Source organism: Protomyctophum bolini (assembly GCF_963924005.1).
Source record: "Protomyctophum bolini genome assembly, contig: SCAFFOLD_426, whole genome shotgun sequence".
NCBI lineage: Eukaryota > Metazoa > Chordata > Actinopteri > Myctophiformes > Myctophidae > Protomyctophum > Protomyctophum bolini.
Window position 1 is genome coordinate 8455 of NW_027665669.1, and position 27029 is coordinate 35483.

General features: G+C 44.6%; 2 long non-coding RNA genes across 3 annotated transcripts; both read left to right on the forward strand.

Moving 5' to 3' along the window:
* Positions 1-225: 225 nt before the first annotated feature.
* On the forward strand, positions 226-4136 carry LOC308312205. The gene is made up of 4 exons (XR_013963744.1): positions 226-693; positions 1434-1537; positions 3094-3174; positions 3938-4136. It is a non-coding gene; the product is annotated as an uncharacterized lncRNA (long non-coding RNA).
* A 6646-nt stretch (positions 4137-10782) lies between these two features.
* LOC308312206 lies at positions 10783-18144 on the forward strand. 2 transcript variants are annotated; one of them, XR_013963745.1, is made up of 4 exons: positions 10783-10902; positions 12813-12989; positions 15845-15920; positions 17874-18144. It is a non-coding gene; the product is annotated as an uncharacterized lncRNA (long non-coding RNA). The 2 variants fall into 2 exon arrangements; XR_013963746.1 differs by having other exon boundaries at positions 12857-12989.
* The last annotated feature ends 8885 nt before the right edge of the window (positions 18145-27029 follow it).

Consider the following 27029-nt stretch of genomic DNA (forward strand, 5'->3'; position numbering starts at 1 on the left):
ATTATAAACATGTATAATTAATAATGATTTAACTCACGGGTGTATTTATGAACAGGCGACGTGCGAGGACAGCCCGGCGCGAGCGGTGACCTCTAAGCGGGAGGACCCCCCCGAGAAGCACAGATCTACGAGATCTCAACGCGTCGCCGGAGCGGCGCGTTGAGATCTTGTAGGTCTGCGCTTTTCCCCCCAAACACACCACAGTCCTCTCCAGGTCTGGTTTGGGAAGAGAAGAGGAGAGAAAACCTCCATCCTGATGAAGATCTAAACATCAAAACTGTTCCGCTGCTTAGAGATAAAACCTTAGAGAGGATAGAGAAGATAAGATGTTTTAGTTTAAGCTTTTTAGAGGCTTATAGGAGGTTATAGGAGGGAAGGAGGCAGACAGATCCCTTCTCTAGCAGATCTACAGATCATCATCATCACACTGGATCCGCTGGTCAGAGAGAGAAGGATAGAGAAGGATAAATAAACTAAAAAATGTTTTAGTTAAAAGTGTCCGGCTGGAGGGATCCATGAGGGGGTGACAGCCCAGCCTCACAGCCCAGCCACGGTGCCTGTTCCCCGGGCTGCAGGGAGCTCCAGACGCCGCTGATCTCCTCCTCTCACAGCCCCGGCCACGGTGCCTGTTCCCCGGGCTGCAGAGAGCTCCAGGCCCCGCTGATCTCCTCTCTGCTAAAAGCATCAAACATGGTGAGGTCTATTTATTATATATTGTGTGTTTTATTACTTTATTATTTGTGTTTTTATGCTTGAGGTCTTTAAAGCTCCCATTAGGATTGAATGGAGCTGCAGTGTTTAGCTAACATGCTAACTGTCACTGTGTGTGCGTGCGTATATCTGCTATAATCTGTGTGAAGGAACACAGATTATGTAGAACACATTGTTTTATTATATAGATATTCTACTGTTAGACGGATTGATTGAACATTTCAAGCACATTACAATGATGTTAGGTTCTTATGATCCCATTCCTAGGTGACTATATTTCTATGTATGTGATGTATCACCATGTGTTGTTCTGCTTACTGTAAATCACTCTGGATTAAGAGAGGCTGATAAATGAATACATTGGAAATTGGACAGACAGGCACTGTGTATTTATGTCACTGTCTTTTGAAAGTGTGTGTGTGTGTGTGTGTGTGTGTGTGTGTGTGTGTGTGTGCACGTCTTGCTATGTAAACAAACATCACTTCATTCACAGTCATGAAATGAACAATACGTTAATATTTACTGTAAATATAAGAGCCTGGGGTTCCCTTCTCTCTCTCTCTCTCTCTCTCTCTCTCTCTCTCTCTCTCTCTCTCTCTCTCTCTCTCTCTGTGTGTGTAAGTGATAAATACATATTAGCCAGAAGAGGTATTATTGTTATTGCTGTCTGTCTGTCTGTCTGCTCCTGTCTCACATGGCTCCTCCTCCTCTCTGTTTCGCAGGCTGTGATTGGTGTACAGCTGGTGGTTACCATGGTGATGGCCAGCGTCATCTCCAAAATCATCCCTCATTATTCCTTCGCAAGATGGCTACTGTGTAGCGGCAGGTAATTAGTATTATTCATGCTCTGAGTTTCACTGTACAGAATAGTATATACCCTTTAGGTACTGTACAGATATTGTACATGTAGGAGCCAAAGAGTCACTGATTTCACCTTATTGGTGATGGGTGGTGCAGTATGTAGTTCAGACTGGGTGATGTAGTTCAGACTGGGTGATGTAGTTCAGACTGGATGATGTAGTTCAGACAGGGTGATGTAGTTCAGACTGGGTGATGTAGTTCAGACTGGGTGGGGTGCAGTACGTCGTTCAGACTAGTCATTGGTCCGTCCTAACCCAGGGGTGGGCAACTATAGTTCCACACTCACTCCATAGGGCCACTATAGTTCCACACTCACTCCAGAGGGCCACTATAGTTCCACACTCACTCCATAGGGCCATTATAGTTCCACACTCACTCCAGAGGGCCACTATAGTTCCACACTCACTCCATAGGGCCACTATAGTTCCACACTCATTCCAGAGGGCCACTATAGTTCCACACTCACTCCATAGGGCCACTATAGTTCCATACTCACTCTAGAGGGCCACTATAGTTCCACACTCACTCTAGAGGGCCACTATAGTTCCACACTCACTCCAGAGGGCCACTATAGTTCCACACTCACTCCAGAGGGCCACTATAGTTCCACACTCACTCCATAGGGCCACTATAGTTCCACACTCTTTCCAGAGGGCCACTATAGTTCCACACTCACTCCATAGGGCCACTATAGTTCCATACTCACTCCAGAGGGCCACTATAGTTCCACACTCACTCTAGAGGGCCACTATAGTTCCACACTCACTCCAGAGGGCCACTATAGTTCCACACTCACTCCATACGGCCACTATAGTTCCATACTCACTCCAGAGGGCCACTATAGTTCCACACTCACTCCAGAGGACCACTATAGTTCCACACTCACTCCAGAGGGCCACTATAGTTCCACACTCACTCACTCTAGAGGGCCACTATAGTTCCACACTCACTCCAGGCTACTATAGTTCCACACTCACTCCAGAACTAAATACAAATGCATTGGACATAATATAAAGCTTCTAATATGGACTGAAGTAATTAAAGCAGGTCATGTTTGCATGTTTGGAATTGTAACAGCCAAAATCAATAATATTTCAGTATTCCAAAATAATCTAAGGGCCACATTAAGTGTATGCCCTAACCATAACCGCAAGCACGGGAGCAGCGCATAATGCTCCGTCGGAATTACATGCGGTCCCCGATGGGTGTAGGCTCCGCATTGGCGCTGCTCGCATACCCACAGCCCTCCTATGAGACACAGACTTGTTTCTGAACTGCCCACAGCCCTCCTATGAGACACAGACTGGTTTCTGAACTGCCCACAGCCCTCCTATGAGACACAGACTGGTTTCTGAACCGCCCACAGCCCTCCTATGAGACACAGACTGGTTTGCAGTTCACGCTCCAACCACTAGGGCCGAGTGCTTCAACGCTGGGGGCTTGGTATGAACTGGTAGTGGATGGATTAATTTCCTCCGCTGTGATGTAATTTTCTCCGCTGTGATGTCATTTCCTGTGCAGTCTGGAGTGGTTCCAGCACCCGACAGACGAGGAGCTGAGGACGTTGGCGGGAAAACAACAACCCAAGAAGAAGAAAGACAGGTGCGTTGGTGTGAAAATGTACGCTGATTGGTCCCTGAAAATGTTGCTGATTGGTCGGGCTGGGCCAAGCCTCGGGTTCTGTGGAAAAAAAGAAAATCTGTTTTGTGTGTATTTACACACACACACACACACACACACACACTTAAGGGGCTGCCAGACTTATTAAAGAGCCGCGCACTGTGCACGGCTTCTCTTTCCGGGTTTTTAGACGGCTGGTGGATGGAAAATAAGCTCCACTTCCCCGGACGACTTGCGCGGCGCCCATATTCCCAGAAACGCTCTCCTCCGCGCCAGTCGTCCGCGGAGGTGGAGCTTAATTAGGTAGGCCAATCAGAGGCAGACGGGCAGTGTTGGTAGGCCAATCAGAGGCAGGCGGGCAGTGTCAGTAGGCCAATCAGAAGCAGACGGGCAGTGTCGGTAGGCCAATCAGAGGCAGGCGGGCAGTGTCGGTAGGCCAATCAGAGGCAGGCGGGCAGTGTTGGTAGGCCAATCAGAGGCAGGCGGGCAGTGTCGGTAGGCCAATCAGAGGCAGGTGGGCAGTGTCGGTAGGCAATCGGTAAAGCAACGTCCTGCAATTCCTTGCACCTGATGTGGTCAGGTGGGTTGGAACAAATTGAGAGGTGATAGTAGACACCTTTTATGAACATATTTTGTGAAGAAAGCTATTGGTATAAGCATTTATTTTGCAGGTTGGTCACACATTTGGCTTACTTTCCCTAACTACTCTCTCTCCACTCTCCTTCCCTCCCTCCCTCTCCTCCAGGTGATGACCTCCTTCTCCCTCTCTCGGCTGCCTGGTGCTTCACCCCTGCTCGGGTCAGAGTTCAGCTGTGACGTCACCAACGGGGAGGTGGCTCCCGGTGCGTCGCTGCGGGTGACGGTCACTTACGCCCCGCTGGCCGCAGACGCAGTCTCTGTCTACCTGTCCCTGAACTATCCCGGATCGCTCAGCAAAGCCCTGCTCAAACTCACCGGGAAATGTATAGGTAGGTATACAGGTGCACTATGAATCGTTTTAGGGCGAGAAGAAGCGAACAGGCAGTGGGTGAGGGCACATTTTCATAATTGTTCAAACTTCTTATACTTCTTAGACTTTCAGAAATGCCAAAAATATGAGATTTATAAGCTCACAACATGTTGTGATGTGATGTCTTGTGAGCTTGTGTTAGCAAGACACCATTGTACGTCTAAGTATAAAGTAGGGATTTAGTGGTTAACCGTTTTGCTTTTGGAAAGCTCTCGTTAATGGCAGTGGTGGAAAGTAACTACATACATTTACTTAAAGATGGAGTGCCACAATTTTTGTATTTTTCCAGTTTTCCATGTGTCTATGAGGTGACAGTACTTCATTAGACACCCTGGAGTTGTTTTTATGTGCAATGGTGTATTAACTTTGTATGGCACCGTCGTTTTTCACCAGAAGCAGAGACGTGTGTTTTCATTTTTTCAACCAGTCTAACGTTCATTAGAAGGACAATATCAGTCACCAGAAGCAGAGACGTGTGTGAAGTTACAATTGGTTTATATAGGAAGGTAAAGTTAATATCAAATATCTAAATATTGAATCAAGCAACTTAAAAACCATCTGGGGTGAAACACAGAAGTCAGATGTTAAAATGACAGCAGGGGGGAAAAAAAACTTTAATATTGGACACCTCTTTATAATAATTTCTGTCTGTCTGTTTCTTTCTTACACGTGTGTGCGTGCGTGTGCGTGCGTGCGTGCGTGCGTGCGTGCGTGCGTGAAGAGTCATGAACCTCCTGACTTCAGTAATGAACCTGGACCTCCAGATACAACGTATGTGAATCCTCCTATACAATTCAAGGTTCAATGTTGTACTTTATTCTTCCATCTTGTGTACACTACATGTACATAAGAGTGAAACTTGGCTTCCTTCAGACAATGCAGCAGCATTATATACACCAGCGGTTCCCAAACTTTTTCACGTCAAGGACCCCCAAAAAATATATGCCAGGGACCCCCCATAAGAGAAGATTTGTACGGCTCTAGCGGTGATTCTCAACCCGTTTAATTTCAAGGACCCCCAGTTTCACATGCATTAGTCTACATATCCCCATTTAATGGCATTTCTATCTCTGGGACCCCCAATTTATATTGTAAAATCAATGCTAATTTAACTCTGAGAGTGTACAAATGGAACCAAATGGACCCTAACGGGTCTCTGAGTTACAGTCCCATAAGGGTCCAGTTGGTTCATAACTATCATCTAGCTGGGTCCCCCCTGGAACTCCCTCAAGTACCCCTGGAGGTCCCCGGACCCCACTTTGGGAACCACTGATATACACAACACTATAATACAACTTTGTGATCTCATGCTAAGTTATATGAATGACAAAAACAAGACATAACATCTAATAATGTTGTATGAATCCTGTTCAAAGTTAATCTACAGATTGTAAGTTACTGTGTGTGCAGTTTGTGAATGAAGTGGTACAAATCAGTGTGGTGTTCAGTAGACAGGCTGGCTGCTTGTGTGCATGTATAGTATGTGAACAGTAATATGTACAGTATGTGATTGTGTACAGTATATGCAACAAGCCATGTTTAAACTATCCCCGGTTATTGTATTGTATATTTAGTAAGTATTGTACAGTGACAACTAAAGTCTCTGTAATGTTTATGTTGTACTATTGTCTATTACTATAAAACTAAAATAAAGGGATTTAAGATCAATCTATATGGCTCTGCCTCCTACTGACTGCCTAGTCCTAATCTGGTGTACTTGTGCCCCCTCTTGGCCAGGCCCTGTAACTACAGTATTTTACATGCATAGTAAAACTACAACAAAACAATTTATATAATGTTTTTTGCAATTTTAGTTTTCTTTTTGCTGCAATGTTGTGAGAGGAAACTAAAAGATGTTACCCTTGTATAAATAAAATGAAATGTAACAATAATACAAATAAAAAAAAGAATTGACAATGTCATTAACACAAACAATGTTATGATTCCAGAAGTCTGTACCACAGAGCAGAGTCTCCAACACCCAGCTACATGTCTATGAAGAGACGCGTCTAAAGGACTTTCTCCTGACTTCAGTAATGAACCTGGACCTCCAAACACACAGTATGTGAATCCTACTGTACAATATACACACTATAACCACTAACCAGGGCTGCACACAACTTTTTTGGTCTAGTAGCCTACTCAGAGGAGCACCTGGAGGAGTTGCTGGTGCTCTTAAAATGCGGCGACCCGTCTCGCCGGATGGATAAAAGAGGGATGCATGAATAACTTATAGCAAAGCGATATTTATTGGATAAGTGGGGACTGGGGAGTCAATGGAGAGTATTGCAACTAAACTCTAGATTCATCCCATTATTTAAAAAAATCTAGAGTTGCAAATTGCAGCTATAGGTCCATGTGTATTCCAGCCCTATATCATGCATATTCTAATACAAACTTCTTAATACTTCCTAAGGATAATATGAGCATCAAAGCAATATTTAGATTTCTTTTTTTAAATTATTTAATAGCTCACAACGTGTTGCGGAGGCGACACGTTGTGAGCTTGCAGATCGGCTATTTGTTTAACATATGACACGTCGTACGGCGAAGCATACGTCAGGCTTCCCTGACTGAGGCAATGTACACAGTCAACACAGAGTCAGACAGTCAGACAGACACACATTGCTCCTCGGTGCAAAATAAACAGTGTACACTACCCGACTTTACGATAATAAGGGACAGTATGTCGGGGCACGCTGTTGTCATGTTGATAAGCTTCATATTGTGCAGCAGCAGTGCCAGTCCGTGAGAAACGGCATCGCACACTTGCTCCAGCATCTGGAAAACAAGCAGTGAGCAGCATGGAATCCTCCCTCGTTTGACTAAGGACACGCTGTGATTAGCCACAATGGCCAGTGCACTTGTGCAAGACGTGCTGTGATTAGCCAGTAGTAGCTACGGTACTTTGAGTGGCAGTCAGTGCGAAATGCTCTCTGTGTGGCCCCAGCTGTAAGCTGTTGGTGCAGAAGCGCTTCCCGGCGCATTATGAATTTTGACGGCGCATGCACACTGGCGCACCGCTTATGTGCAGCCCTGACTATAACACTATACAATATACACACTATGGTCCTCTCCTCATTCACAAAGGAGAAATACGCCACAGTGTAACTGATGCGTAAATAGATGCGTAATATGATATCGTATTTATCCGTCCGATCAAGCTGCGATTTGCTCCTGTGATATTCAGGGAACCTGCATGGTGTAATCACTTCAATTGCGGATCGCTGAGTGTATCCTTTCCGCATTTTTCCCAAGCGATTCGCCTGGTGTCGCCTGGTTAGTTGGAACATCCATGCCCATTCAACACAATATAAGGCAACAGGAAATATCGAAATACGTCATCATAGCCTGCACAGAGGATTCCAAACTTTAAATTTTATACAACAGCCGCGATGAGCAGTTCATTTTGACAGGAGGGTCTCTGCACGGACAGATCTTCAAGTAAACAGCGCAAGTTGTATATAATTATAAACTAAACTTGCCAACTTGTCACGCATTGCTTCACTCCTTGTTAAATGTCAGAACATTAATAAGTTAACTGATGTTACAGTTACTTTCACATAATGAGAAAGAAGTTAATTTGTACTGTTCACCACACGACCAAATGCTATATTACAACTCGGCAATGATAAAAGCCCTTACTGATGACTGCACTGCAGGGTTATAAAAATATGAAAGAACAATTGCACACTCGCCTGCAGAAGTAAAATAGATATCAGAGCTGCATTGATTCATGCAGGGAATAGATTAATATCATCTCACTGTCATCTGTCTAAATGCCATGTGGAGAATGGATTTGTTCTGATCATGGACACGTAGGTAGGCATATAGCTATTTAAATGTTCAACCATATACGGCGGGTAGCCTATATCCTCTTTGTGCAGGTTCATTGCATGATGTCGTCATATTAAAATGATTTGCGGGACATTTGTCACCAAACATGATTGATCTCATGATGAGATCAATGTAGTAGCCTACAGCCTACACAGCTACAGTTGCCCATATTATAATTAATTAAGGTGATCTGGCTTAAAACTATAGACTGGCCGAATTGCACTGATGCCATAATGTGGACTTCTATTTTTTTATAGGGCTAATTAGCCCTAGTGATTGCTGTCTGTCTGTCAGACCGGCATGTCTGTGAACCCAGGGCTCGAAATTAACTTTTCTTGGTAGCACCAGTGCTCCCAAATTAAAAAGTTAGTAGCACTAGCAAAAAATTAGGAGCACCTACCCAAAAAGTAAGGAGCACAGACAATATATATAACGCAATACATTGTATTAATAAAAGAGTATAACGCAGTATACCAATTAACACTTGTAAACATCTCCATGTCAGTGCATTAGTCACGTGCATACCTAACTGTGGCATTAAGACATTGCATTTCTGAGCACTGAGCACTGCAGAGTTCATCACATGCCGGGTTAAGGTTTAACAATAAAATATGAAACTTATTTATTCAGACCATGGAGAAATGTATTCAGTCCACCATGAACATTTTCCCTTCCCTTTTTTGCTATACAGCTTGTCCCCACAGGTCTCAATATTTGCTATTGAGAATGAAAGAAATTAGATCAAATGTGACGTATGATGATATATAATGATATATAATGATAGGAGCACCTCACTTCCCACTTAATTTTTATTGAAGGAAGAACAGACAGACAAAAACTCAACTAACAAGAAAAAAAAGACAAAAAGTAAAAGAAAAAAAGGCTGCATTTTTCATATTACAATAAACATTCAATGAAATTCTATTGCAATATCGCTAGGCTGAGAGAAGAGATTCCACTTTTCCCATTTTTTTATAGAATTTATCCTCTTGTAGTCTAAGGCCTCTTTTAGACGGCGACCATCTCCATATAACACGTCAAAGTCCCGTTGCGTTCTCATTTTTTTGGACCATTTACATGAGAACGCACACTTGAATGAAAACGCTACAAAGTGCATGCATATACATGCCAGGTCGCTAGGTGGCGCGTGTCCTTGTGGGGTCCGTGTGACGCAGCGCATATATAAACCATAGACATAAGTCACGCATGCGTAGAACTACTTCCGTTCTTCTTCTACACAGAAAGTAAACAAACGTCGCGTCCTCATCACTAGCATGGTTGTTGTTGTTCGTTTCCCCTAGCAACTGACGCATGCCTATGACACCATGTAAAAACGTAGGACACGGGTGAGCCGACCAGAGCTGACGTAAGCCATGATGTCACAATTTTTGCGTATCCACCGTTTTGCCTGTTTATATGGAGACCATAGGAAACGGCGTTCTAAAAGATTTCCACTCTGGGAGGTGGTTTCACTTCGTTGCGTTTTCACCTCCTGTGAACACGGTTCTCGTCTAAATGACAGCAGCAAACGATACTTTATTTTGCCGTTTTTTATGAACACCATCCTCGTGTAAAAAGCACCTAAGTATGAATGTTAGTTTTTCCATAGAATGCAGTTCCTCAATAATGTCCATCCATTGATCTTTCGTTGGTGGGTCCTGTTGGTACCAGCGTCGTGTGATTGCTTTTTTACTTGATGCTAAGAGGATCTTGATTCAATATTTATCATGTGTTAGAAACTCTTCAGGGATATTTCCCAATAGTAGAAAAGAAACAGACAGAGGTATCTCAAAACACAGAATGGTCTCCAAAGTGGAGTGAATATCCTGCCAGTATTTCTGAATTTTAGGACAAGACCAGAAAATATGAGCGTGGCCCGCTTCCTTGTGGCCACATTGTCTCCAGCAAGGCTGTTCTGTTTTCAGTTGTCTTGATTTAATTTTTGGAGTAATAAAAAATCTCATTAAGTTCTTCCAACAGAATTCTCTCCACATTCTTGAGTTGGTGGATGTAATTTGTGTTTTGCACATGTTTGCCCATTCTTCTGATGTGATGGTAATCTCCAACTCTTTTTCCCAATTAGTTTTAATGTACTCTGTGGAGTTAGACCTAGCTGAAACCAGGGCATTATATATACTGGACACTACTCTTTTGGACTCCTGCTTATATGCCTGAATAAAAACCTGTATGAGATCGTTTGAGGCCACCGGCTCGGATGCTTTCACCTCCCCCATGAAGTACTCTCGTATTTGGAGGTATCTAAAAAAGTCCTTGTTATCTATGCACATACACATATTTTTCAATTGTTCAAAGTTCAATAACACATTGCCTTTCATGGCAGTACTGTAAGAGGAAAAACCATACCGAGCCCATCGGGTGTGATTTTTAACTCATGCATTGTCCTGGGGCCAGGATTTAAAATGTGGTCTCCTGACTCTCAGTCCCTCTCCCATCCATCTCTTCACGGACACCGAAGCATCAAAGCTCTCCTGAGGAGGACCCTCTACAATTGCTCAATTCAACAGACCCATTCAGGATTCTAAAAACGCCTTCTCAATCCTGACCTAAGTTTTAAGTGTATAGAGAGGCACTTGTCTTTATCTCCTTGGGCAAATCATTCCATTGCACCGTTTGTACTACATGGAATACAAGCTACTGTTATGCTAATTACATGCACAAAAGTAATAGTAGTATTATTCACTGTCTCTGTTGTTTATGTATTGTTATTTCTGTCTGTATGATTCCAGAAGTGTCCACCACAGAGCAGAGTCTCCAACTCCCAGCCTTCTGTCTGTGAAGAGTGACTGGTCTAAACCAGGAAATCCTCCTTACTTCAGTAACGAACCTGGACCTCCTGATTCACAGTATGTCAACCCTCCTATAAATATATACAACTGCACTATAACACTGTAACACTATACAATATACACTATAACACTATACAATATACACTATAACATATTGTGGGGTGTCGCTAGGCAACCAGCCGCCAGGTGAGCGTCATGGCCCAGACAGCCAGTGGGGAGGAGGCAGAACACAGCCGAGGAGAACACGCCTCCTCTGCCTCGTCATCGACCAGACATACTAACCCGGCCCACCTATTGGCTCAAGGCCAAGTGCACGCTTGTAGTGCCGAAATTATTTCGGCTCGTCAGAAATGTTTCAGTAGCACCGAATAGCCGACTTTAGGACGGTACCCGCCCCCCCCGAACCTCAAATGACGTCACATTGTAGGCTCTACAGCGCCGAACCGAATTATATTCGTCTCTAAAATAGGAGTATGAATCGGCCCTAAGAGCGTCTGCTAAATGCCTAAATTGTAAATTGTAAAATGTGACAGACATCATGATTATTATAGAATCTAAGACCGTGATTCACATAATCAGGTATTATTACTTAGGCAACAATTCAAATATATACAGCATACGATAAAGAAATTATTTTAAAAAATGGCTGATGGGGAAGTCCTCGTACATTCCCTTTGGGGACATTGTATTTAAAGTGTAAATCCAAAAGGATTCACGTTGTAGCAACAATCTATTCAGATCCCCTCCTCGCCTGCATGGGGCATTTCACATGTTCAACCCATAGACTGTAAAAGATATGGACAAAGCGTTCCCCGGGTCTAACATGGACGTAAAATGAAGCCAGTAATTCCTTGCACTGTAAGTCGCCATCTTTCTAGATCCGTTTGGGCCCAGCTGGCCCATTGGCTGGCCCAGACAACGAGGCGGGACTTCCCCCCCCTTCTTCTCCGTTGGTTTTTATTTTGACTCGAGTGGGAGGGGACTCCCGATCATAGACTGTAAACGGTAGCCACGCCCCTCAGAACATACGCGACTTTATGGTAATTTCTTTTTGCGAACGCAGTGAGCACTTACTATGAGACCTAGCAGATCATGTCTGTCTGTCTGTCTGTCTATCTGTCTGTGTGTGTGTGTGTGTGTGTGTCTGTCTGTCCCGCTATCCAAATATGGAGTGTGTTGCATCAGCAATCACTCAGCTCCATATATGGGCACAAAAGGGGCAAGGTCCACTCAGCTCCATATATGGGCACAAAAGGGGCCAGGTCCACATATACAGTAACAGCGGGACAGACACACAGACAGACAGACAGACAGACAGACATGATCTGCAGGGTCTCAGCTGCGTTTGCTTCCCGCGTTTGCGCGTCTTACTGGTATAAATGGGACCATCATTTTCCAAAAAGAATATTATGACATTAGAAATTAGACTTTAAACTAGTGACTGGAAGCAGAAAGTATTCATGACCATGTTTATTAAGGTAATACAGTCTAGGTGAAGTTGGGCCCAAATACATGGACTTCTATGGGGCTATGGGTTCTTTTGGGTCCAGTGACAGTGCCACAACAGGCCCATTATATGAACTTTCAGGAAATCCCGATTTCCTCAGTGGCTTCACAAAATATCTGTCTGACTGCCCCCCTGGTTCAACCCCCTGATATCTCAGAGTGGCCACTGTGTGTTTAGAGGACAGAAACTGCATTGCAACCAAAGGGGCTTTTTAGGATCTTGGTTGCTGGATGCTGCTTCTATGCTCGAACATGTGCGTCTTTAGCGCCCTGTTGGTCTTGCCAACATATCCTAGTCCAACATGGGCATTTGAGCAAGTATATCACATTTTTGGTCGTGCATGTTATGGTGCCCTTGATGTCAAAGTTTTTACCCGTGAGTGGGTGTGTAAAAGTGTGGCTCTTAGTGGTGAAGTTGCATTGTGCGCACCTGCCGCATTTATAATTGCCATCCTATGTAGGACAGCGCCACCTAGAGGGTGTGGTAACACCCTGTCTCCTCTAGGACAGCACCACGGTGGAGGACGTGGAGACCCTCATCAAGGACACCGACTACAACGGCTTCCCGGTCGTCGTGTCCCGCGAGTCTGAGAGGCTCATCGGATTTGTGCAGCGCAGAGACCTCACCCTGGCTATCAGTAAGACCTCCCCCTATTGGCTATCAGTAAGACCTCCCCCTATTGGCTATCAGTAAGACCTCACCCTGGCTATCAGTAAGTGTAAATAACCATTTAAGAGCTATCTTGAGTGTGAAGTGTTGTTTTCCATAAGTGGCCCTACAGTTACTCATCCTGGCCAGAGGAGGGAGCTGTCGCCTTTTGGGACAATCTAGCCTTTGGACCTTCAACATTAGCTGGACCCTGGCCTACTTTTATTCTTTTCTCTTTCTTTGAGGTCTTGAAACTGTTCAAAGTGTACATTTAAAGCAGTTAAACCTTGGTGTAATACTTGTTTGTTAAAGGGTATACAATACAGTAATGAGCTGACCCAGGGGGTCCCGAGAGGGGCTAACAAGTGTAATGCTTTATTGCGAACGCAGTGAGCACTTCCTATGAGACCTAGCAGATCATGTCTGTCTGTGTGTCTGTCTGTCCCGCTATCCAAATATGGAGTGTGTTGCATCAGCAATCACTCAGCTCCATATATGGGCACAAAAGGGGCCAGGTCCACTCAGCTCCATATATGGGCACAAAAGGGGCCAGGTCCACATAGACAGACAGACAGACAGACAGACAGACATGATCTGCAGGGTCTCAGCTGCGTTCGCTTCCCGCGTTTGCGCGTCTTACTGGTGGTGTCGTCCACTCACAGTTAACAGTATTTGTATTGAGTTGTACTTTAAATGTACTGGAATTCTGCAAACAGTTAATAAATACTATTGCTGAATCAATCAAAAAGATTTACACACACACTCACACTGATTGATTGATTAATTGAAGTATTTATTAACAGTTTGCAGAATTACAGTACATTTCAAGTACAACTCAATACAAAGACTGTTAACTGTGAGTGGACGACCCAGTTAAGCATTACACTTGTTTACAACAGGGTCCACATTGTTCAATTCATCAAAACATTTAGAGACATACAAATAGACACTTCTATGTAGCTCACACACACACACACACACACACACACACACACACACACACACACACACACACACACACACACACACACACACACACACACACACACACACACACACCCAGAGAGAGACCGTTCCATTAAGGTCAGTTTACACCTCATTCACACACAGAGAGAGAGAGAGAGATATTCACACAGAGAGAGAGAGAGAGACCATTCCATTCAGGTCAGTTTACAATTTAGGCATTTAGCAGACGCTCTTAATCCAGAGCGACTTACATTAAGCAAGAACAAAAAAGCATGGGAATACATCACATAAAAACATTTATCATGAAACATGCGTAACGTAAGAAAGTTACAGTGGAATATCTATATAATTAAACTATACATATAAACTATACATATATACTATACTATGCTATACATATGTACTATGACGTGCTATGACTACATACAGTGCAATTATAGTGCTGTCTTCATAACATGCTATAAGTCTGTATCAAATGCTATCTAAGGGGGTAGGGTAAGTGCTATGGGCCATGATGGAGTCTGAAAAGGTGGGTTTACCTCAAAATACCAACAATGAGTAGTAGCCTATTAATGATTATACAGACTATATATATATATGCGTTACCTCAGTCTGAGCAAGTAGGCCATTTTATTTATATACCACCTTTCACACATTCAAACAAAGTACAGTACAGCTCATTTAAAGCCCAGACTATATCAGGCTATCTATCAAGCCTAGTTGATAGACTAGCAGCAATTTGCAACTCTAGATTTTTTTATAATGGGATGAATCTAGATGAAATAAAGTATGGATGCCACAACTGGACCAGGATGGAAAGACCAAGGGTTTGCGTTCTAAGCACAATGACGTGTTTTTAAAAATTGGTGTATGTACAGTATGTGCCATTTAACATTCCATTTTCCAATTTCTTCGGCTTGTTGCCATATATGAATGGAATGAGATATGAGAGGACCACATTTTTGTTGGCAGTATTTACTCAATGTGCCACTGAACAGAACTTCATTCAATTTGTAGGGTGTGACTATACTGCGTTCCATCAGAAGCCATGGGATATTCTCTTCTTGGGAAAACCATTTCTCAAGTGAGCGGATGGCAAAGGAGATGTGATATAATTCTAAATTGGGAAATTCAAATCCACCTTGTTGTTTACTTTGGTAAATAATTGTATTTTTCAGCCTTGGTCGTTCCCCCTTCCAAATTAATTTTGTAACCAGGCCTTGTATCTGACTTTTGTTTTAATCTTGATGAGTATAGCGTACAGCTCATGAAAATCAAAAAATCCTATTTCAAAATATTAGAATATTTACGAGACCACTAAAAAAGTATATTAATGTATGCAGTCAATACTTGATCTGGGCTACTTTTGAACAAACCATTTCATCAATGGGGCGTGGCATGGAGGTGACCAGCCTGTGGCACTGTTGAGGTGTTATGGAAGCCCAGGTTTGCTTTGATAACAGCCGTAAGTTAATTTGTATTGTTCAGTCTCATGTCTCACACCTTCCTCTTGACAATACAACCTAGAATCTCTGTGGGGTTCTGGTCAGGCCAGTTGGCTGGTCAGTTAAGCACAGTAATACCATGGTCAGTACACCAGTTACTAGTAGTTTTCAATATAAAAATATATTTCAATCCAAATACAGCAAAAATAGAAGATCTACAAGCTCAAAACATGTCACACTGCGACACGTTTTGAGCTTGTAGATCTTCTATCTTGGCTACTACAACAGTATATGCAGTGTGGCCCTCTGGAGTGAGTGTGGCCCTGTCCATATCCAAAGTTGCCCACCCCTGATTTAGATGTTGTAGAATCTGCTCTCTGCTCTCAATGAGGTTAATGTGTCTCATCATCACGTCTGTTTGCTGCTCTTCCAGATATCGCCGTGCAGTTCCTCCATAAATCTGCCCCCATATGCAAGCTACAGAAGAAGTACGCAGCGCATGTCGCCAGGTTAGTGGATGTATAGATCTACACGTTGTGTTCTATTCATTCCATGGTGCAGGTTAGTGGATGTATAGATCTACACGTTGTGTTCTATTCATTCCATGGTGCAGGTTAGTGGATGTATAGATCTACACGTTGTGTTCTATTCATTCACACACAGACACACAGACATCAAAGGGGGCTTCAGCCCCTGCCCTTTTACCCTTCTGTAAAACAACTGCCCTCTCCAGACCACGAATGCAGCGTTTGCTACATGGTGGAAGAAATGCAAAATGCCCTCCTCTCCTTTCCATGCCATTCCAGAAGGCCGCAGTCTCGTGAACTTACGTCTCCTGAACTTAAACACAGCATTTTGCGTTGAACAAATTTGTTTAGAAATCCATGTCGTTACACCGCATCTCCACTAGCTAAAGATTGCTGGGTTGCGCCCCGAAAATATCTAATCTACAAGCTCTCAACGTGACACGTTGTGAGCTACCTGGTTGGTTGGTTGGTTAGTAGCATATTCTTGTCTCAAAGATTAAGATTCAAGATTCAAGATTCAAGATTCAATAATTTATTTGCCATGTCAACAAGTTGATAGGAATTTGTCTTGGTTCATACTCAACATATACACAAACAAGAAGGACAGTACAATACAAAAACCAGCAGCATATGAAATTACATTCAGTTTTTTTAAAGTGCTATATGCATATACTGTACTATTGGTTCAGATGTCTAATGGCTACTGGGTAAGTGCTATCCCTGAAGCGACATGTAGAGCTCTGGATACTTCTATATCTCCTGCCTGATGGGAGGAGATTGAAGAGGTGATGTGCAGGATGGGAGTTGTCTGCAATGATTTTGTTTGCCTTTCTAATTATTCTGGTGGAATAGAGTGAGGAAAGTGTAGGGAGGCTGCATCCTATGTTTTTTGATGCGCGACGTACTACTCTTTCCAGCTTTGATTTGTCTTGAGAGGTTGTGTGACCAAACCAGACAAGCATGGAGAAGGTGAGAACACTTTCAATAGTGGCCCTATAGAAGTGAGTCATGGCTGCTTGGCTGACTTTGAACTTCTTAAGCTGCCGCAGGAAATAGAGACGCTGGTGTGATTTGCTTATTATGAGACTGGTGTTAAGATCCCATGATAAGGATTCATGGATGGTGGTCCCTAGGAACCGGAAGGAGGAAACTCTTTCTACCTCTTCCCCATTGATGAAGAGGGGGGGGAGGGGACACGATTTCTTTTTCCTGAAATCTATGAACATCTCTTTGGTTTTAGAGATGTTTAGGATTAAGTTGTAACTCTCACACCATCTCACCAGCTCCTCTACTGCTCTGCGGTAGTCGGTTTCCACCTCGTTGGTAATAAGACCTACTAAGGATGTGTCATCAGCAAACTTATACATCATAACTGTACTAAAGTGAGATTGACAGAAATGAGTGTATAAAGAGTACAGAAGTGGAGAAAGGACGCACCCCTGGGGGGCCCCAGTGTTTAGGAGCCTCGACAGCGAGACGAGATCACCTATTTTGACCACCTGTTTCCTGTCACATAGAAAATTAAAGATCCATTTACATAGAGGTGTACTGACGCCTAGCTCCTGTAGGGTTGAAATCAGCTTCCCAGGCACTATTGTGTTAAATGCGGAGCTAAAATCAACAAAAAGTACACGAGCATAGGTGGATCTGGATTCTAGATGTTGAGTAATATTGTGCAGACAGAGGGACACTGCATCATCTACACTCCTATTTGCTCTGTAGGCAAATTGGTGGGGATCTAGTGCTATGCTGGACAGGTGTTTACATACCAGTCGCTCAAAGACTTTCATAATGACAGATGTTAGGGCAACAGGCCTATAGTCATTAAGCCATGCATGTCTAAGTACAAACGGTGAAACTGCGACATGAGTCCATATTTATCATTACCAATGTTATCGGTCGGTCAATAGCTTTCTGTTTGTTTCTCTATCACAGTTACTGACATGTGGATGAAACAGCAGACGCAGGACATCGACTCTGCTTTGGACCCGGAGAGCAAAGACCGCTCGTCTGAGAAACTGCAGCCGCCGTCTGTGTCCGTGAGCCATCACCAACACCACTGAGGGGAGGAGATTGTGTTTTCAGCCAGGTTGGCATTTAATGCTCCTCCCACCTCCGGTGAACTCTCACATTTCTGACATTGAGGCACAAGAACACTTTGGTCACTTTTATTTTTTTTATATAAAGTATATTTATTGTTTTTTCACTTGGGTGACTTTGTGAGTGTGTGTTGGTGTTTCTTGCTTATCAAATCAAGGAGACAACAAGAGAAACAAGACTACAGATATGTAGTAATGCCCCATTTAGACTGCAGTCACAGCCAGTCAAATATTTTCCCCCGACCGTTCACACTGCATCTGCAATGAGCAGTAATGCAATACAGTGAGGACATGAATAACAAAAAATAAAAGATCAATTAAAAGCAATGTTGTAGAAGTGGGTCTTGAGCTGTGCTTTAAAAATGTCTACAGAGGCTTCCTGAAGAAGGCACAGTGGGAGCTTGTTCCATGCCGTCGACCCGTAGAAGCAAAAAGCTGCTTCCCCGTATTTTTTGAGGTTTGGGCTGTGTTAACATCATGATAACTCCAAGTGTTGGTGAGATTCATACCTCCAAATATAGTTGCTCTGTGGATTTATTTTTAAATTCACGTCTCCCCAAGAATCTCCTTTAGTTCACTTTAGTATGTGTGCCAAAAGTGTGCCTTTGAGCCCTGCTTTACAGTGAAACTCAACAGGGAGACTATCTTACGTCATACATATATATTCTTTTTAATCTATGGAGCAACTATTGGACAACAGACACGAATATGTGTAGTTACATTGTGGCATGGAAACCACACAGCTCAAAGCTCCACCAATAAACATAATATGTCTTTGCACTTTAAGTAATCTGGTGTGGTGAGTTATTATGAATAATAGTCAGGTTTTCTTTTTCTTTCTTTTCAGTTAACCCATTTAGGCCTGACGTCGAAGTTAAAAAAATGTCTGAAATACCTCATGTTTCTCTATCAGTGGTGCTCAATATTTCATGTCGAGGACCCCCAGAATTATGTGTATTTGGCCGCCGACCCCCATCTGAAAATATGTTGTTCCAGAGACCTCCCCAGAAGCAAATGTATGAGTTAAAAATGTTCCCTCTGAAAGAATATATATTCAAAGATTTCCACCACATTTTCACGATATTTCAAAAATAGCAGACCTACAAGCTCGTAGCGCTGCACTCGTGCTGTGCTATGAGCTTGTAGATCTGCTATTTTTCAACGGCTAAAGCATAACATAATGCTTAAAACACCAAAGGGGTTCCCGCCCAAAATGGGTTAAATATTGGTCCGGGTTGCGTGGTCCGGCTTTTATTTGCTACCTGGCACATTCTTATTAATAAAAATAAATATTTTATTGTTTAATTAAAGAATATAACATTATTTAATACAACTATAATACATTTCAACATTTTATTACTAAATGATATAATATTATTTAGGGTTAGGGTTTATATAATTGTATAACACTAACAATAATATAAGTTTGTGGTCCGTCTTTTTGATTGATTGATTGAAATATTTATTAACAGTTTGCAGAATTACAGTACATTTTAAGCACAAACTCAATACAAAGACTGTTGACTGTGAGTGGACGACACCATGAAGCATTACACTTGTTTACAACAGGGTCTAGTTACTAGTATGTACCTATAGCCTAGGGTTACAGTAACGATAGTAAATGTTTGGATTTAAATACGTTCTAAAACATAATTATTTATTTTATATAATTGTATATAACATTAATAACAATAATATAAGTTTTGCATTGTGTGCACAATTTCACAGCAATCACAAGATGTGTTCATGATTTACAGCTTTTTGTTTGAAACTGAGCACTCCTGCGAACTTTGGAAGCCAATCTTAGCCAATCAGGATGGAGTCTGAGAAATCTGAAAGACCCGTTTCGTTGAATGGCTCTAGAGAGACTGTGTACCAATTTGCGTGATGTTTAGACCAAATTTGCAGTTGTACTGTCCAAAAACTTGTTTTGCACAAAGCGGTCTCCTGGTGGCGCTATAACAGGCCGTTCTGGAAATTTTGGGCCAGAGGTTCATCGTTGGCATCCAGGGAGTGTGTGTGCAAAATTTGGCATCGTCCAGGTTAACGGTGCCGGAGATTAGCTCCCCATGCCTTCGGCATGGTGGAGACAATTAATGAAACTAGAAACTACAGACAAAACGATTTCCCCTCATTTTACAGCTCAATTTACAATATATATGCAAAATAAAGGCTTTGCTGCCATCTGGTGGTGATAACCGCATACGGCACATTGTAGATTAACCGTCCACAAAGCTTGATTTTAAAGCAATAATAAACTTAAACTATAATCTAATGGCGTTTCTACTGAGAGACACTAACTGTTATAATGTTTATAGTTGTATACGTTGCTAAACATCATCAATAATCAGTACTGTAGCTGTTGAAAGGTTTTATACGTTATTAAAAGCAGGAATGTCTGTTGTTTACATCGAGTTATAAATAAAGGTTGTTTAGCGCTGAAGTGACCAGATTCTGGTTGAGGTTTCCGGTGTGTAACATTGAAATCCAGTGACCTATCGAACTCTGTGACTGCTAGCCTCCTAGCTAGCTTTTCAAATGATGTAAAAACTAAACAGTACTACATTTGATGTAAAAACTGTTCTTTATTTCAACACATCAAACTATTAGTAGCCTAATTAATTACACAATGAATGGACTGTCCTACGAAACAACGATAACCCTTAATAATAGCTATAAAGATAAGACAATAACGAATAACTTAAGCTAATGCTCATTGACATAGCGTCCCGTAGACATAGACTCCCGTCCCGTGGTGTAGTTTTTAGAGGATCAGATTGTAGTTCTTCTAGCGTCCCGTGGTGAATGGAACATGTAGTTCTTATAGGCTCAGAATGTAGTTCTTCCATCCACCCACATATGGTGTATGGGAAATGTAGTGTTTGAATGTAGTTCTATGGTATCATAATGGGAAATGTAGTCCAGCAATGTAGTTCTTCCATCCACCCACATATGGTGTTTGGGAAATGTAGTGTTTGAATGTAGTTCTATGGTCCATCCACATGTTCATATGGGAAATGTAGTCCTGAAATGTAGTTCTTCCATCCACCCACAGGGTGTATGGGAAATGTAGTGTTTGAATGTAGTTCTATGGTCCATCCACATGTTTTACAGATCTAATTGGTCAATCCACATGTTTTACAGATCTATTGGTATTCATATGGGAAATGTAGTCCTGAAATGTAGTTCTTCCATCCACCCACATATGGTGTTTGGGAAATGTAGTCTTTGAATGTAGTTCTATGGTCCATCCACATGTTCATATGGGAAATGTAGTCCTGAAATGTAGTTCTTCCATCCACCCACAGGGTGTATGGGAAATGTAGTGTTTGAATGTAGTTCTATGGTCCATCCACATGTTTTACAGATCTAATTGGTCAATCCACATGTTTTACAGATCTATTGGTATTCATATGGGAAATGTAGTCCTGAAATGTAGTTCTTCCATCCACCCACATATGGTGTTTGGGAAATGTAGTCTTTGAATGTAGTTCTATGGTCCATCCACATGTCCCATTGGCGGGAGGGACGCCGGATGCGTCCCATAGTTGGGAGGGACGCCGGATGGCGTCCCATAGTTGGGAGGGACGCTGATGACGTCCCATAGTTGGGAGGGACGCCGATGACGTCCCATAGTTGGGAGGGACGCCGGACGGTGTCCCATAGTTGGGAGGGACGCCGGACGGCGTCCCATAGTTGGGAGGGACGCCAAAGACGTCCCATAGTTGGGAGGGACGCCGGATGGTGTCCCATAGTTGGGAGGGACGCCATCCGGCGTCCCATAGTTGGGAGGGACGCCATCCGGCGTCCCATAGTTGGGAGGGACGCTGATGACGTCCCATAGTTGGGAGGGACGCTGATGACGTCCCATAGTTGGGAGGGACGCCAATGACGTCCCATAGTTGGGAGGGACGCCGATGACGTCCCATAGTTGGGAGGGACACCGGACGGTGTCCCATAGTTGGGAGGGACGCCGTGCGGTGTCCCATAGGTGGGAGGGACGCCGATGACGTCCCATAGTTGGGAGGGACGCCGGACGGTGTCCCATAGTTGGGAGGGACGCCGGACGGTGTCCCATAGTTGGGAGGGACGCCGGACGGTGTCCCATAGTTGGGAGGGACGCCGGACGGCGTCCCATAGTTGGGAGGGACGCCAAAGACGTCCCATAGTTGGGAGGGACGCCATCCGGCGTCCCATAGTTGGGAGGGACGCCATCCGGCGTCCCATAGTTGGGAGGGACGCCATCCGGCGTCCCATAGTTGGGAGGGACGCTGATGACGTCCCATAGTTTGGAGGGACGCCGATGACGTCCCATAGTTGGGAGGGACGCCGGACGGTGTCCCATAGTTGGGAGGGACGCCGGACGGTGTCCCATAGTTGGGAGGGACGCCGGACGGCGTCCCATAGTTGGGAGGGACGCCAAAGACGTCCCATAGTTGGGAGGGACACCGGATGGTGTCCCATAGTTGGGAAGGAAGCCATCCGGCGTCCCATAGTTGGGAGGGACGCTAATGACGTCCCATAGTTGGGAGGGACGCCGATGACGTCCCATAGTTGGGAGGGACGCCGATGACGTCCCATAGTTGGGAGGGACGCCGGACGGTGTCCCATAGTTGGGAGGGACGCCGGACGGTGTCCCATAGGTGGGAGGGACGCCGATGACGTCCCATAGTTGGGAGGGACGCCGGACGGTGTCCCATAGTTGGGAGGGACGCCATCCGGCGTCCCATAGTTGGGAGGGACGCCATCCGGCGCCCCATAGTTGGGAGGGACGCCATCCGGCGTCCCATAGTTGGGAGGGACGCTGATGACGTCCCATATTTGGGAGGGACGCTGATGACGTCCCATAGTTGGGAGGGACGCCGGACGGTGTCCCATAGTTGGGAGGGACGCCGGACGGTGTCCCATAGTTGGGAGGGACGCCGGGGGGCGTCCCATAGTTGGGAGGGACGCCAAAGACGTCCCATAGTTGGGAGGAACGCCGGATGGTGTCCCATAGTTGGGAGGGACGCCATCCGGCGTCCCATAGTTGGGAGGGACGCCATCCGGCGTCCCATAGTTGGGAGGGACGCCATCCGGCGTCCCATAGTTGGGAGGGACGCTGATGACGTCCCATAGTTGGGAGGGACGCCGATGACGTCCCATAGTTGGGAGGGACGCCGGACGGTGTCCCATAGTTGGGAGGGACGCCGGACGGTGTCCCATAGTTGGGAGGGACGCCGGACGGCGTCCCATAGTTGGGAGGGACGCCAAAGACGTCCCATAGTTGGGAGGGACACCAGATGGTGTCCCATAGTTGGGAGGGACGCCATCCAGCGTCCCATAGTTGGGAGGGACGCCGATGACGTCCCATAGTTGGGAGGGACGCCGGATGGCGTCCCATAGTTGGGAGGGACGCCGTCCGGTGTCCCATAGTTGGGAGGGACGCCGATGACGTCCCATAGTTGGGAGGGACGCCGGACGGTCTCCCATAGTTGGGAGGGACGCCGGACGGCGTCCCATAGTTGGGAGGGACGCCGATGACGTCCCATAGTTGGGGGGGACGCCGGATGGTGTCCCATAGTTGGGAGGGACGCCGATGACGTCCCATAGTTGGGAGGGACGCCGGATGCGTCCCATAGTTGGGAGGGACGCCGGATACGTCCAATAGTTGGGAGGGACGCCGGATGCGTCCCATAGTTGGGAGGGACGCCGGATGGCGTCCCATAGTTGGGAGGGACGCCGATGACGTCCCATAGTTGGGAGGGACGCCGGATGGCGTCCCATAGTTGGGAGGGACGCCGATGACGTCCCATAGTTGGGAGGGACGCCATCCGGCGTCCCATAGTTGGGAGGGACGCCATCCGGCCTCCCATAGTTGGGAGGGACGCCGATGACGTCCCATAGTTGGGAGGGACGCCGATGACGTCCCATAGTTGGGAGGGACGCCGGACGGTGTCCCATAGTTGGGAGGGACGCCGGTTTACATTGTGCTAAAGATACAATAATTAATACAATACTGGTAATAGAAAAAAATAAGAGAGAGAAAAGATTTTGGATCTACTTTTTGGCATTCATCTTTCTGTGTGCACGCATGCACACACACACACACACACACTCACTCACTCACTCACTCACTCACGCACGCACCTTGTGGTGACAACAGCTCCTTTGAGTTTTCTCAGACAATATACGTTTACATTGCCAAAGTGTCAAAATATTATAAAAACCATTGAAAATGGGGAAAGTATTTACAGTCGGGAGGTACAGCATTGTGTAAACAAAGTATATACAGTTGGAGGTACAGTATTGTGTAAACATAAAGTATATACAGTTGGAGGTACAGCATTGTGTAAACATAAAGTATGTACAGTTGGAGGTACAGCATTGTGTAAACATAAAGTATATACAGTTGGAGGTACAGCATTGTGTAAACAAAGTATTTACAGTTGGAGGTACAGCATTGTGTAAACTAAGTATTTACAGTTGGAGGTACAGCATTGTGTAAACTAAGTATTTACAGTTGGAGGTACAGCATTGTGTAAACTAAGTATTTACAGTTGGAGGTACAGCATTGTGTAACCCCTCAATGGACATCATTGGCCACAGTTAGGTGACTCAAATGGCGCTTACACACCCACCCCTAATTGCTACTGGTGTGAAAACAGAGCAATTCAAAAAACATAAAAATACAAAGAGCCATTAAATAACAAAACCAAAATTCAAAACCTTTTAAGCATTCATAACACAGGCTATATTCAAGATTGCAAACATAAACTGGCCTACTTAGAGGGTGAATGTCAGAGACTTGCTTAAACAACTCGGGTTATGTCTTCTGCTTTGTTCCTTTTTGTTCTTGAGCTCTCCCATCTTCTTTTCTTTCTCTTTCTTGAGCTTTGCCATCTTTTCTTTCTCTTTCTTTGGCTCTGCCATTTTCCCTTCTTTCTCTCCTTTGAGCTTTTAGCTGCCATCTTCATGATCACAGTCAGGGACATGTTGTTGCTCCGTTCCTTAGGGGCGGATATGGCCTCGACGACCTGCTCAGCGATGCTGGGGCTGATCTTCTTTGGTCGTGGAGCTGCTGCCTTCATGGCCGGGGCTGGAGAGAAGGATGGAGGCTTTTGTATGAGTGGCTCTTCCACCACTCTGCTCAGCTTGGGCCTCTCACCAACAGCTGATTCTTCAGCTGAGCTGCTGATCATATCATCTTGTAGACCTGCCTGCATTTCCTGTGTTCCCTGCAGAGCCTCATCACCATTGTCACACTCATGAGCACCAACAGAGACCCCAATAATATGAAATATGACATCACAGTCATCGGAATACTCAATATCATATGTGACATCACCATCATGGCACTTTTGACACCGATTGTTTGGAAAATACTTGTGCATGAGATAGTCATGAATTGTTTTCAAAGTGACTACTGGAGGTTCATCATCCAACCAGTAATCCATGTTCAAATGAACAAAGAGTCAGTTAAATGTGCTCGTTGTTACCAATACTGGTATTACTGTATTGGTGGCCGTGCGCCGCTGAAACACACCCACTTTGTTGGTCGGTGAGGATGATCTCCGACTGGCAAGCGGTTCCGTCCGGCCCTGAAGATCTGCTGCTGTGGCCGTGTGGCGACAGTGCTGCCGATGTCCCCGGTGCACCCCTATAGCTCCGAGTTGCAATCGATCACCACCACCTCACAGCAACTTGTAGAGACGATCGCTCGCAGCTGCTGCCATCTCTGCAGATCCGTCCGGTTCTCACCAAACGCACACACACACACACACACACACACACACACACACACACACACACGCCCTGTCTGTGTGTACTGTGTGCCCCACTGGATAAACACTGACCACGGCGCTGACGGTGGTCAGCGCAAAATATGTTCCTTGTTCTGTGTCTTTGCGGCTCGGTCCAGTACCGACCCGATCTCGGCTGGCCTGCTGAAGTGATGACGTCCCCGGTGGCACCCCTGTAGCTCCGGGTGGCAATCAATCGCTTGCTTCAGGTAACAGCAGCAGTCAGCAGAACTTGTTTGTAGAGCAGTGGACGATCAGTCCGCTCCACGCCAACACAGTCACGCACGCCTTGTCCGTGCGTGTCCAATGTCCTCAAAACAACCCAGCTCGTTTGACTTGCTTCCTATAAACAAGTGTAGAACTAAGGCAGTTTTCAGACCTAATGTAGCGCCCAAATCCTAAATTTGTGGCACTACTGGTTGCCGACAGTGGGGTTGTAGTTAAGACGTGTGCTCCAGGAAGTGATGTCCAAACATGTGCGTAGAGTTGGTATAATGAGGATTTATTATCTGTTTCTGCAGGCCTAGTCACTACAGCATACATATAAATAAATGCAATAAACGTAAATGATACAAACAGCCTCCTAAACACAGTCTGAAAACTGTTTGCCTCTTGTCAGCAACACCTGCTGCTTGATTGAGATCAGATTAAATACCCTTCCAACCTTCACATTGACCACACCCCTCAGTGGACATCATTGGCCACAGTTAGGTGACTCAAATGGCGCTTACACTAAGTATTTACAGTTGGAGGTACAGTATTTAAACAGGATTACAGGATGCATGAATCCATCTTATTAATAATCTCTGTCTCCACTGCATGTCTTTGGGACATCAGTTCATATGCAATACATTCATAAATACATATCCTGATATAATAATACATAATTAGACTACATATCCTATCAATAAAAGACTCTTAACTTAAGACTTAACTTATTGAACTATTTCCCAGTTTCCCAGAACATTCTGATAATAATCATATTTGGAACATACATGACATTTCCAAAATAGATATTGATTAATAACAGGTTAATTAATCAACTTAATGATTTACAATCATTTTTTCATAATCATTTAAATGTTTAATTTGTTTATAGGATGATCTGTTGCAGGTCTGGAAGGTCACACAGTAGGCTACATTAAACAATGGACAGTACCCCAGACCAACAGTGGGGGGCAGCAACACGCCAGCTCACTGACAGTTGACAC